General features: G+C 40.6%; 1 pseudogene; it reads right to left on the reverse strand.

The window, feature by feature from the left end:
* Nucleotides 1–4,923: 4,923 nt before the first annotated feature.
* LOC132476136 (UDP-N-acetylglucosamine--peptide N-acetylglucosaminyltransferase 110 kDa subunit-like) lies at nt 4,924–10,986 on the reverse strand (annotated as a pseudogene).
* Nucleotides 10,987–13,748: the final 2,762 nt, after the last annotated feature.

Consider the following 13,748-nt stretch of genomic DNA (forward strand, 5'->3'; position numbering starts at 1 on the left):
GGCAATACTTTCCATTGAAATCTCCTCATGGGTTCCTTAAAATTTAAGGAAGGCAAGCTAAAAGCAAAATGTTTTCTGTCTTCAGGAAACAAAGGAATAGTGAAAAAAACAATCTTTTAAATCTATAACTAAAAGATGATAATTGTGTGGTATGGCTGTTGGAGAGGGTAGACCTGCTTGAAGAGCTCCCATTATTAGCATAGTTTTATTAACAGCTCTTAGATCCGGTAATAACCTATATTTTCCAGATTTTTTCTTGGTAATAAAAATAGGAGTATTCCAAGGACTATTGGAAATTTCTAAATGCCCTAATTGCTCCAATACTAATTGCTCTGCAGTTTCTAATTTCTCCTTTGTGAGGGGCCATTGGCCCACCCATACAGGGTCATCACTCAGCCAAGTAATTGGATCAGCAGTGAGTGGAGGAGAATCCAAGGCCCCTAAGAAAAACCCAAACCTTGTCTATCATTTTTTATTTTCACATCAATAGGATAGACAGTTCCTTGTTGATTTGTCCCCAGTCCTTTTGTGGGAAGAAATCCTTGATCCAACATCATATTAGAGACTTGAGAATTTGGACTATAAAGTAATACTCCCATTTCTTTTAATATATCTCGGCCCCAGAGGTTTAAAGGCAGCCTAGGCAAAACATAAGGCTGGAAGTATCCTGAATGGCCCTCACTATCTTGCCATAATAATAACTGACTACTTTGCATAGGAGAAGAACTCTGTCCTATTCCTTGAAGTTCTGTAATAGTAGGACTAACGGGCCAATGTTTATGCCAGTGAATCTGTGTCATAACAGAGACATCAGCTCCAGTGTCTAACAAACCTGAAAAAACCTTTCCATTAATGGTTCATTTCCTTTCTGGACGTTCTTTCCCTATCTTCTGAATCCAGTAGGCAGCATTAGATGATCCAAAAGCCTTTGTGTCTCTCTTTTGATGTTGTAAAATTTGTCCATGAGGTACAAAGGGCAAAAGTAGCAATTGTGCAATTTTATCCCCAGGAGAAATCATTATTATATTTTTAATAGTTTGTGCCATGATTTTTATTTCTCCTTCGTAGTCACAATCTATGACTCCTGGCATAATAGTTAAACCCTTCATGGTGACACTACTTCTTCCCAATAATAGTCCCATCAAACCCTTGGGTAAAGGTCCATAGATGCCCATAGAGAAGGCCTGAGGACCCATTTCAGGAGTTAATACATATCAGGCGGAGGTACTGTGGTCCAGTCCTGCGCTTCCTGCTGTATCTCTGGAGAGCAAAGATATTGTATGTTTTTGTTTTTGGTTAATGTCTGATTGATAGTTTGAGGAGGATACACAGACATTGCCCCTATTATCTGTTGGGGCCGGGAAAGGCCCCGGGAGGAGTTTCCCGACAGTGGTGTTCCATCCTTGTGGGCCACTGAGCGACAATCTCGTGCCCAACGTTTTCCCCTATTGCATTTAGGGCATAAACCAGGGATTTTCTGACCATCTGGAGGGTTTTGAGTAGGGAAGGAAGGACCAGGGTTACAGTGAAAAGATCTACATTCTCCAGAAAAATGACCTGCCTTTCCGCATTTAAAACTAGTCTTTGTTCTCTTTGGATTGTTTTTAAACCCCACTTTAGTTAATGCTGCAGCCATAGCAGCACCCTGTATATAAGCAGGCCCAATGTCTGCACAAAGGCGAATATAATCCTTCAATGTTCCCCGTTTTCTCCAAGGTCGAATCGCAGCCTGACATGCATTATTAGCATTTTCAAAAGCAAGTTGCTTAACTACAATTGTACCAGTGAGTCCATCCACAATGAGCCTCCCCACCGGCTGTAACAATCTATCTACAAAATCAGCATATGGTTCATCAGGTCCCTGTCTAATTTTTGAAAGATCCTCAGTTTTGTGTGTAGAAGATAATTTCCTCCAGGCTTGTAATGCCAAATGATTTATTTGAGGATAAGCAACAAAGGGATAAGTTAATCGATCTTGTAAAGAGATATATGGTCTTTCCCCAATCAACATATGATAATCAACTGGAATATCATGGATAGCATTCTTTTCTGCTTGTTCAGCAGCCCGTTCATAAAAATCAAACTTCCATATTAAATAATCTCCACCATTTAAACAAGCTCGTGCAATAGACTGCCAATCAGCAGGGGGAAGAGCTTCTCCTGTAATAGTGTCAACCATAGCAGTAGTAAAAGGAGCAGTGGGCCCATATTGAGCACAAGCAGATTTTAAATCTTTCAAAACTTTAAAAGGAAGAGCCTGATGCTCCCTAATAGCCTGTTGAGGATTATTAGGATCAGGTCTTTCCGTGACAGGACAACAGAAAATAGGATCTTCTCCTCGTTTTATTGCTGCTTGTACAGCACGTTGCAAGGGACTGAGCATTTTTACAGATGGAGAATTTTGAGGAAGACAGTCCTTACTAATTTGCAGCTTTTGCACTGACTTATCTATTATAGCCATTAGAAAATCATCCTCAGGATATTTCTCTCTTTTATGTTTAAAAGCCTCATCTGTTAAGTCAAAATGTTCCTCTTCATCTGAAATATTTAAATTAATTAGCTCTTTTGGTTTAGGAAGTGGCGACACAGTAGCTGATAATACAGTCTTTTCTTCTGTCAGAGGCTTATGTTTTTCTGACTTTACATTCAAATCAACACTATCATGAGAAGAACCTAAACATATTTTTATCAGATTCCACAAACTAAATGTAACAACGGCAGTATGAGTAGGCCCTCGAGACTCATAATAATTTTTTAAATCTTCTCCAACTTTCTGCCAGATTTCTATGTCACAGAGCCCCCATCAGGAAACCAGGGAGATACATCATGGATATGCTGCAAAAATTCAGTCAACTGTGAGGTAGAAACTTTATTACCCCGAGCTTGAAGCATCAAAAGTAAAACCGGAGCAAATAATTCACGCTCCTTTGAGCCCTTTTGCCCCATCTTATTTTACTTCTGACTGTTGCCTTATGCCTCTATCAGTTTCACTTTTACTCGTGTCCACACATATTTTGCATAAGGGTTCTCTTACCTGCACTTTCTTTTTCTTTTCATTGGCTTCATGCTTCAGGTCCCTGTTTGGGTGCCACTTGCCGCGGACCAGCCTCAGAAAGAGGATTTCACCACCCAGGGTCAGAAGGGACGGGGTAAGGAACTGAAGTAGCACCGACGAATGGGGTCAGAAGGACCAAGACAACTGATGGTTGCAAGGCAAGTTTTATTATGCTACAGTTGCAGATTATATAGACTAGAAAAGGGAAGGTTGCCAGACGGTGGTTTACATGATCTAATGACTGTCTCGGCTCAAGGTTAACTTCCCTGGGAGAAAACCCATAAACCCAGAATCATCCAAAATAACCTGCACGTGCAGGGTGGAGACAGATTTGCTTGTCTCATTTTACATTCTTTCTGATTTCTGGGCCCTGGTGATTTATCTCCCGTGGAATGGAACAAGGAGGGGAACAAGTAGGGACAGTCCCTTCGAGCAGCGGCGGCATGCCTGGCATGTCCGCAGCCTGCTCTCAAGGCTGACTGCTTCCCACACATATGTTGGCTTGTTTAAGCCTCAAGCCCTCGATCCTTTGTTGAAATACAATAATTTCATTCCTATGGTTTTCAATACCAAAAACTCAACCTCCAGGAGGGCTAAAGTCTAATTTGTACTCCAAACCAAGTAGCAGTGCAGTTCGCTACTACTGAGGCTGAATCCATAAAGACTTCAAGACCACAACCAGAAGACAAGTTATTATATATAATACCCTAGAAGGCCTGAAACATAATTATCATATACATAGCTGGTCCTTCAGAGCTTTTTACCTATAACATGTTTTTTGATGAAAGTTATTTAATGTACTGGAGATAACTGTGACTTACTGATCAAATATTTGAATACTTATACTTACCTGGGATTTCATTTCTGCTGAAAGAAAAAGGAAGAACAGGACTCACCTAAAAAAAAACAAACTTTAGAAATGAAAGTAAAAACCGTATCACACAGTCTCACTTTTGGAAGCAGCATAGAGGGGCAGTCAACGGTAAAACACTGGTGAAATAGGTCAAAACTCTAGGACAAAAATCCATTATTATTATCGTCAGTGACAGTACCACAACTGTGCCCTTTATAATTAATAAGTACTCCTAAGAATCTTCATTTGGCACCAGATGATGTGTTGAAGAGAAACACTCTGGGAGGTTGTGAATCACACTTGGTATTTTGTTAGCCAAGTTACAGGATAATTTTTAAAGTGGGGGGAAGGGAAGAAGGAAACGGACCAGAAAAAGAATTGAAGCCATCATCTACAAACCAACAAAGCACTGAGAGTTCCAAACGTTATGTCAGACACTAAAGTGACTGATATAGGCTCAAGTGGTTTATAAAACCTATAAAAAGACTACACCAGCAAAGTCCCCATTTATCGGTAGAGTTCAGAAACTAAAACAAGGAATATTTTAGCTTAAAACCTTATCTCAAGAGAATCATATACACTTCACATGAAAAAAAATACCTGAAACCAAACATTTTTAAAAGCTCCAATACACAAGATATAAAGAAAAAAATTAATTCAGAAGACTCAATCAATCCATGATAATCACAAAACGGCTGGGCAATCTCTATCTCCCTTCCACACTAACCATCCATCCCCTGGGAGACCAAGGGAGATCAGACCTTCCAGACTTACCTTCCAGACCCTCCAGACACCTGGCTGCTGCAAAATTCGATGGAGACTCCTTGTGGAACAGCAGTTTCGCATCTCTTGGGTCTCTCCCTATCGTGATCATGCAGGAAGCAAGTCTGGCTGTGCTATTTCTTATCATTGTCTGTCACCCATCTGCACCATGATATTGAAAAAGTAGTTCCCTTTCCCCCAGAAGGTTGAGGCTCAGCTACAGGGATAATTCTCCTGGGCACACAGTCGTTATTTAGGCCGACTCAGTGACTTCAACAGGCTTAATCATGTGATCAGGTTTGTTGCCAGCTGCATAATGCTCCCACATCTGTAGATAGAGCCGCTCTAGTTCCATTGTGTATTGTTTGGTGTTGAACAGAGGGCTAGATGTTCTCTGCTTCCAGACTTTGCCACGAATTTTCTTCAGGTATTCGAGATCAGTTCCCAGTTTCACAGCTATCTCTTCATATTCTTGCCTATTTTTAGCAATCAGCTCAAGACAGCCTAAACAAGTGAGCTGGGAACCTGCAACTCGGGAAGCAAGAGTCTCTCCTGGCATAGTCACCATGGGGGTCCCTGCCCAAAGGACATCCATCCCTGTGGTGTGGCCATTACAGAGTGGAGTGTCCAAGCAGACATCAGCCAGCTGGCCTCTCCGAACATGTTCCTCTTTAGGAGCAACAGGGGAAAAAATGATACAGTTTGGGAGAAGGCCCACATTTTGTGTGTACTGTTGAATATTAGCTTCTCCTGCTGCTGGAAAACACAACAGCCACAGTACACTATTGGGAACACGCTTCAGAATATTTGCCCACATCTGCAAAGTAGATGGGTCAATTTTGTATAACTGATTAAAGTTACAGTACACAGTGGCATCTTCCGGTAACCCACACTGAGAACGTGTGGTTACAATAATGGTACGGGGAACCTCCTCTCCAGTGGCAGCCTTATTGTTGATCAGGGTAGTTGCCAGGCCATTGCTAATACTGAATCCATTCATTGTAATCTGAATTTGTCCTCTGTTAATCATTTCAATAACTGCTTCTGCAACAGTATTCATAGGAATGACAGGCATATTAAGAGCTGTATTACTGCTGTCTGCGCTGTCTTCTCCATCAGGACATTTCATCTTGACTATTTGCACATCTGATAGACTATCAAGAAATGCTTGGAGGTCGATGCCATTCAGCACAATCCGATTGTCATAAAGGTGCCCATTGGACTCAAAATCGATGACGGCTTTTTTCTTCAGGTGAGGGAACATATTAGCATGATCACCAATAAAGAATGTATGGGGCATATAAGCCAGTTTCTCAGAATACTGCTCAGCAACTTCAGCAGGTGACGTTTCCTGATCAGTGATGATATAATCCATGAAAAGCATGCCACTAGTCCCAGGGTACCCCAGCCACATTGCCTGAATAGGAGCTGGCCTGAGAGCAAAGAGTTCATTTCGAGCACCCCTGGTATAACCATTCATATTTACAAGGATGTGTATACCATCTTGATGGATGCGATCAGCTGCTTTCCCATTGCATGGAATCTGAGAAAGATCAGTGAAATGATTGGCTTCTGCCATCACCTTCGCTCGGAAGTTTGTGCCATCATGTGGGCTCAGGGCATAACAGAATATCTCAAATTTATCAGGATTGTGCATGCCTGGAATAGACTGCATAAGGTGAGAAGTAGGATGATTCCCAAAGTCAGAACTCACGTATCCTACACGCAGTCGACCATCACTGAGCTTCAAGTCTTTTGGATGTTCATACGGTGGTTTATGAAGGACACTTATATTAGCCAAGCAGAGGTTCCCATGCCTCTCAGCAATAGCCTTCCTGAAGCCATGAGGAAGAGGATAGAGCATACTATGTTGAGGCTGCACAGAAGGCAACCTATTCTTCTCCAACTGGTCAGCCACAATGCTGACCAACTTCTTCATTCGCTCATCATAGTCTGTCCAATCACAGACAACCTGCAGGCAATGAGCCAAATGACAATAAGCGTCAGGAAAATCAGGTTGAAGCTTCAGAACAGTGCGATAAGAAGCAATTGCTTCTGGAATATTCCCTGAATCCTGGTGAATGGAAGTCAGATTGCTGTGGGCATCCGCAAATGCAGGGTTGATCTGAACGGCACGAGTATAACACTGCAAGGCTCCCTGAACATCCTGCATCTCCCATAGAGTGTTTCCCATATTACAGTACGCATCAGCAAAGGTAGGACTGATTCGAATAGCCTCCTTATAATGCATCAGAGCTTCGTGCCGTTTCCCCTGCTGCTTCAATACACTTGTTAAATTTGAATGGGCATCAGCAAAGTCTGGGCAGAGCTCTAATGCTTTACGATACAAGCGAACTGCCTCTTCACTGTTTCCCTGTTCTCCTTTGATATTGGCTAGGTTATTCAGAGAGTCTGCATGGGTGGGACACAGCCGGAGAGCTGTATGATAACAATCTTCTGCTTCAGCAACACTGCCCTTCTCTTTGAGAGCGTTGGCTAGGTTGCAGTAAGCATCAGGGAAATGTGGTTGCAATTCAATAGCTCGCCTGTAGGTGTCTATTGCCACATCCATCAGGCCTTGCTCGTAGTATACACAAGCCAGGTTGTACCACTGCATGATTTGGACTCAAGCTTAGGGCACGAAGGTAAGCTGCCACAGCTCTGTCAAAAATCCGTGCCTCATTGAAGACATTTCCTAAATTGATATAAGCATCCAGAAAATTGGGGTCAAGGGTGACAGCCTTTTCAAAGTGATGAATTGCAAGCCAAATCTCCCCTTGTGCGTTGAAAACACAGCCAAGATTACTCCAAGCTACTGCAAAGTTCGGTTGCATCTCAATTGCTTTCAAATAACATGCCTTGGCTTCTTCTAAGCCACCCAGGGCTTTGAGCAGGTTCCCCAGGTCACTGCGAACACAGTACAAAGAAGGATTGTACTGAAGAGCAGAGATTTAAGCTTGTACTGCCCCTTCCATGTCGCCTGCTGCTACCAAAGCGGCTGCCAGGTTAATATAACCATCGATGAAATCTGGTTTGAGACGCAATGCATGCCGGTAATGCTCAGTTGCTTCCTGCAACTGCCCTCTTTCCTTGTACACATTCCCCAAATTTGAATAGGCTTCTGCCAGAAGAGGGTTCTGTTTAATTGCCAGAGTACTAAAGTGGGCAGATCTGTCCAGCCTTCGACACTGGAAGTGTATAGGTGAAAGTAATAAAAGTACACCAGTATTGCCTGGCTCTTGTCTCCAGAGCTGCATGCAGTGTCTCTCAGATGTCTCAAAATCTCCTGCCTGATATTCTCGATGTGCCAGCTCAGCTAACCCTTGGAAGGAAAGCATACGTTTTGTTGGTTCTGTGCTGTCGGCCACGTTACCCACGGAAGACGCCACCTGGAGTTTCTGGAGAGAGTGAAAAAAGGGGGTAATGGAGTCCCGCTGCCGCCACTACTGGCAAGAATGTTTCTAGTGGTAGCAAACACGAGCGCAGCAGCCGTACCACTGCTTTGGCATGCGTAAGCGGCGGCAACAGTTACAGGCACTGAACCTTAGGAACTGTGGTTGGCCATCTACCTCTCATGCTCTTGAAATCTTAATTCTTAACCCTGCCCTCTTCCACCATTTTTCTTCTAATCAGGGAATAAAAATTACCTATCCATTTGCCTTAGAAGAAATCAAAAATCAGTAGGCCAAACACTTTTTAAAATATTGTTTTCTGTCCAGTTGGAAATGAAATACATGATTGACTTTTCTTCATCATTCATATAGTCAACGTGGACAACATTAGGGCCGTGAATTTCAATACAGTAAGATGAGAAAATTTTAAATTGGCCTTCCCAAACAAATAATAAGTAACTGATGTTGTATAGAATGCTAAAATCTTAGAGACTGAGTTTGATATTTTAAAAGTTCTGCAAACATTAGCTAATTTCTCCTCATCAAATTTCTCATGCCTCAAACCTGAGTATTACTTTTTAAAAGATAAATTTATTTATTTTTATTTATTTATTTTTATTTTGGCTGTGTTGGGTCTTCAGTGCTGCGTACAGGCTTTCTCTAGTTGCGGCGAGCGGGGGCTACTCTTTGTTGCGGTGCCCAGGCTTCTCATCGCAGTAGCTTCTATTGTTGTTCCACAACTCTATGGGTTCCTTTTGAGGTCCTACGAAGAACCCTAGAAATTAGTTCATGTAATTATAGGTTTTTGAAAAATTGTCAAATGTGAGATATTTTAATTTCCATCAGGTAAGTCCAGCATCTATTTCTTTGTCAATTTTCCTTCTATCATATTCTGCTATGTTGGATCATCTTGGATTGGTCACAGGCTTTTTTGAAATCTGGATAAGGAGATGTTTTAAGTGAGGCTATTATGTGATTTTCAGACAGCACCATATGTAATTGACTATATAATATCCCATTACAGGAATAACTTCCAGTACTCTTACTGACTACCCTACTGACATAACTAGCACAAGACACAGAAGCGTAAGGACAAAAACCACCTTACAGTATAGCCATGTCTTGCACTTCACAGCTCTCAAAGCATGTGCGTTTGAAGAAGAAAAAAAGAACTGAAAAGTATAAAACCAGAAGTTATTCTGTGGAAAATTATTTCAATCATCAGGCATGTGAACGATAAGTCAAAGATTCAGTTTTCTTCAATGCTTAGTCAAAACGGAAATTTCCTTCTGTCAAGAATATACTCCAGGGCTTCCCTGGTGGTGCAGTGGTTGAGAGTCTGCCTGCCGATGCAGGGGACACGGGTTTGTGCCCCAGTCAGGGAAGATCCCAAATGCTGCGTAGTGGCTAGGCCTGTGAGCCATGGCCACTGAGCCTGCATGTCCGGAGCCTGTGCCCCACAACGGGGAGAGGCCACAACAGTGAGAGGCCAGCATACTGCAAAAAAATAAATAAAACCAATATACTCCAGGGGCTTCCCTGATGGCACAGTGGTTAGGAAGCCACCTGCCAATGCAGGGGACACGGGTTCGAGCCCTGGTCCGGGAAGATCCCACATGCTGCGGAGCAACTAAGACCGTGTGCCACGACTATGGAGCCTTTGCTCTAGAGCCCGTGAGCCACAACGACTGAGCCTGCGAGCCACAACTACTGAAACTTGTGTGCCTAGAGCCTGTGCTTTGCAGCAAGAGAAGCCACCGCAATAAGAAGCCTGCACACCGCAACAAAGAGTATCCCCCGGTCGCTGCAACTAGAGAAAGCCTGCGCACAGCAACGAAGACACAACACACTCAAACATAAATAAATAAAAGAATATACCCCATCAATAATGTGTGTAATGGAATGGTGTGAATGAGTATTTTAGCAGAATTCCTGTAATGCACAAACCTATAGCAGTACTGAAATCAGTAATGCATTTATAATAGTAAATATTTATGAAGAAGTAATCCATAGAGGTTTTCTCAAAGTTAACAATGAACATTAATGCGACATTATCAATAATAAATTGTGACGCTGAAATAAACTTTTCTAAACTATTAATAACTAAAAGCAAACTCTAATCAACCATGTGAAAAGAAATCTATGTCTATAAACTACAAAGTTTATTTCTTAAAATTTTATTTCTAAAACACATAAACTGTCATATGAGGAGGCAGTTAAAGAATATATAGCTACAAGAGTGGGGAAAAAGTTTTATAGAGACACATCTGGCAGCAGTTCATTTTCAAATGTCATTTTTCTAGATTTTGTGACACCTACAGTGTTGATATTTGAAAGCATTAAAAAAATTGTATTTTGAAGATTTGCTACTTCCAGGTAGAGTAAAATATTTTGAAGCAAAACAACATTTACACTGAGAAAAATTTAAAAAGCCAAATAAAATAGTCAGCATTCAATCAAAAAGTTCTAGACATACCAAGAGATAGAATCATATGACTAAAATTCTAAGAAAAGAACAGATAATACACAAATATTTATATAAGATATTGTGTATATTTATCAGGAAAAGTCTTTATCAAGAAAAGACTTTAAAATCATCAGAATTAATATTACATTTTATTTATTTGTATATTTTATTTATATATAGATATTTATATATTTATATAAAGAACTTAAAGATAAAGCCCTAGTTAAGGCAGTGACCAAAGCAGTAGCAGTGGGAGTGAAAAGAAATGGTTATATTCAAGGATATTTTGTCAGTAAAAGTCCAAGATCAAATGTCTGACTGCATACATGGGATGGATAGACGGAGTGGGAAAAATCAAAGTGAACTATAGAGGTTCTAGTGAAGATGGGGTTGCCATCACCCAACCCAAGGGGTTGCGATCATCCCCAAGGTCTAGGAGACTCAAAGGGAAGGTCATGGTCGAGGAAAAGTTAATTGCTGGGAAAATAAGACTCCCAGTCTCTCCATCTCCTTATACTAGTTTTTTTTTAAACATCTTTATTGGAGTATAATTGCTTTACAATGGTGTGTTAGTTTCCGCTTTCTAACAAAGTAAATCAGTTATACATATATATATGTCCCCATATCTCTTCCCTCTTGCATCTCCCTCCCTCCCACCCTCCCTATCTCACCCCTCTAGGTGGTCACAAAGCACAGAGCTGATCTTCCTGTGCTATGTGGCTGCTTCCCACTAGCTATCTATTCCTTACACCAGTTTTGTTTTTCTGCTCATATATGTAGCAGCATTTCATTCAAGGGGAAAGTCATTGATCTGCCTGGTCAAATTAAACACCATAGTTCAAGGCACATTTACAGTGGTTAGTTCCTCCACAATTTAGAAAGTAACGTTCACAGTTTCCCTCTTCCTACACTGTGGAACACATTGGCCATTCCTCCAAAGTTTCCACTCCATAGAGTGGACCAGAGATGACGTTAGCCCAGAACTGAGAGCTTGGCATGAGATGATGTCAACCCCACCTAGAGCTCTGGCATAAGTTATGACCCAACCCAGCTCTACAGAGAGTTCTGCATGGAATCTTGTCTCAGCCATAATAATGTGATTCTGTTTTTCATTTGGTTTTCTTCTTTGCTTAACTTTCCCTGGCCACTCTGACAAACAAAATTTCAGGCAATCCTGGGCCACTCACTAACTTTATTCCATCAAATGTTATCCAGATTCCCAAGAAAATTACTAACAATAAAGGGGGAAATTTGGAACATGGTGAGTTTTAGGTGCCTGAAATATACAGGTAACTGAATCCAGTTAAGTAGCAAATTATTTGGATCTCAAATATGCCAGTAGAAGAGCAGACTAAGCTCAATTTAATGTACTCTTACTGGAGACACATGTAAATTCTGGGTCAGTTTTGAAAATGTTAAAAGCACATAGCTGAGATTAAAAGAAAGAAAGGAACACCTGCATGTTTCAGAAAGTAACAGAGAAATTAAATCCAGAGAAATAAGAGCAGACTGATGTGTATGGGTTCCGTTCCCTAGTATAGGCCTTATGTACATAGGGGCTGGAGCTAGAAATCTAACATTACCTTGAGGCCAGGAATTTAGACTCAGGATGGAACAATATGGAGAAGTTAGTACAGATATCCTACAGAACTTTCATGAGGAACTGCTTAGTCCATTAAGAGGGCCAAGGGAGGTGGTGAGGAAGATTGATATCTCTTGAAAACCTTCAGGTACAGAAAACATCAACACCTCTGAAAAGTAGGCCTGTCCTTCCCAGAGTTGTGATGGCCAGGTTGTCACTAACCTGTAAGGCCCTGTATGAATCAGAAACTGCAAGGAGAGTAATTCAAAGAAAACCAGATGCAGGATGGGTGTGGCAATAAATCCTAGGACCCTATCAGAAACAAAATTAAAACCACTCTAGAGGGAAATTTTAACAAACCAGGGCAGAGAGTATCCTAACCAGAATAAAATAATAATTCTGAGGAAGTTACTTTACTTATTTAAGTAAGATTCAATGCATTCCCATGGCCAGGCCCTTTTGAAGAATTCTAAAACATATACAAACAATTCATTTACATCTTATATATACCACCATCCAGAGCAAAATTCACTTAAGAACTGTACTGGTGGAAATTGGGCAGCACTATGGAGAAAATAAAATGTGTTTACCATCAAAAAACATGAAGGTAAGAAAGATAATGTCTAATTTTTTAATTATCCTGTGGTTTCTTGAAATCTTTTGGAAACCCAAACTAGAGAAACCTAGGAGGAAATGAAGATTCAAATATTTAGAGATTTATCAACTCATCTATAAAAGCTTTATTAATCTCTTCTTTTAATAACATTCCTGAGAGGTATAAATGTGTCCAGTGATAGGGTTGAATAAGCCTGAGAGAATTTCAGTTGTTTACTATTCTTGGTCAGCTCTTAAGACCTTTCAGGAGCATTTTGATTTTCATGGCCTCATCCAACAAAAGCAGGATATTTTACAGAAAGTCCTGGTCCACTTTTCGGCTTGCTTTTGTGTTTATGTTTTTGGTTTTTTCACATCGGGCGGTACATTAGGCTACCTATTGCGTACTCCGTCATTCATGCATGCATTCATTCAAACAATATTGACTGAGTTGAGACATTTAATTAACACTCAATAAATGATGTTTAGATGAATGAATGCGCTTTCTATCAAAGTAAGTGTAAGTACTGAGAAAAATTACAGAATGTATGATCCCAGCCCCACAAAAGCTTATAACTGTGTTGAGGATATAACATATGCTGATGAAATAACTAATATATCATATTGGACAGTGTCTAAGTTCAAAAATGAGTTTTTATAAATAATCAGAGCCTAAGGAGCACAAAGAAGGGACAGTTCATTATGGGTTGAATCTATCAATAAATGTACATTTCAGATGAGGTTTGAGATTGACCTCAAAGAAGAGGACTTAGATATATGAACAGAGAACAAAAAAGGCATAGTGATAGCATGTGCATAGATAGTGTGGCCAATATTTATGTTCTTCATTAAAGACAGTCAGAGATAACCCAAATGTAACTGTTTCCATGGGTCCATTCTCAGTATCCAAAGAAAACGGCAAATCCTATCTTAGTAAAGCTAATGAAATACACAGTCTTTAACAAAGAGATTGTGAAGGAAAGGGGGAGAGAAAGGCTTGCATCCCACACCACACAACAAAACTTATTGAATTATTTGTTTAA

The sequence above is a fragment of the Mesoplodon densirostris genome, chromosome 2 (assembly GCF_025265405.1).
Source record: "Mesoplodon densirostris isolate mMesDen1 chromosome 2, mMesDen1 primary haplotype, whole genome shotgun sequence".
NCBI lineage: Eukaryota > Metazoa > Chordata > Mammalia > Artiodactyla > Ziphiidae > Mesoplodon > Mesoplodon densirostris.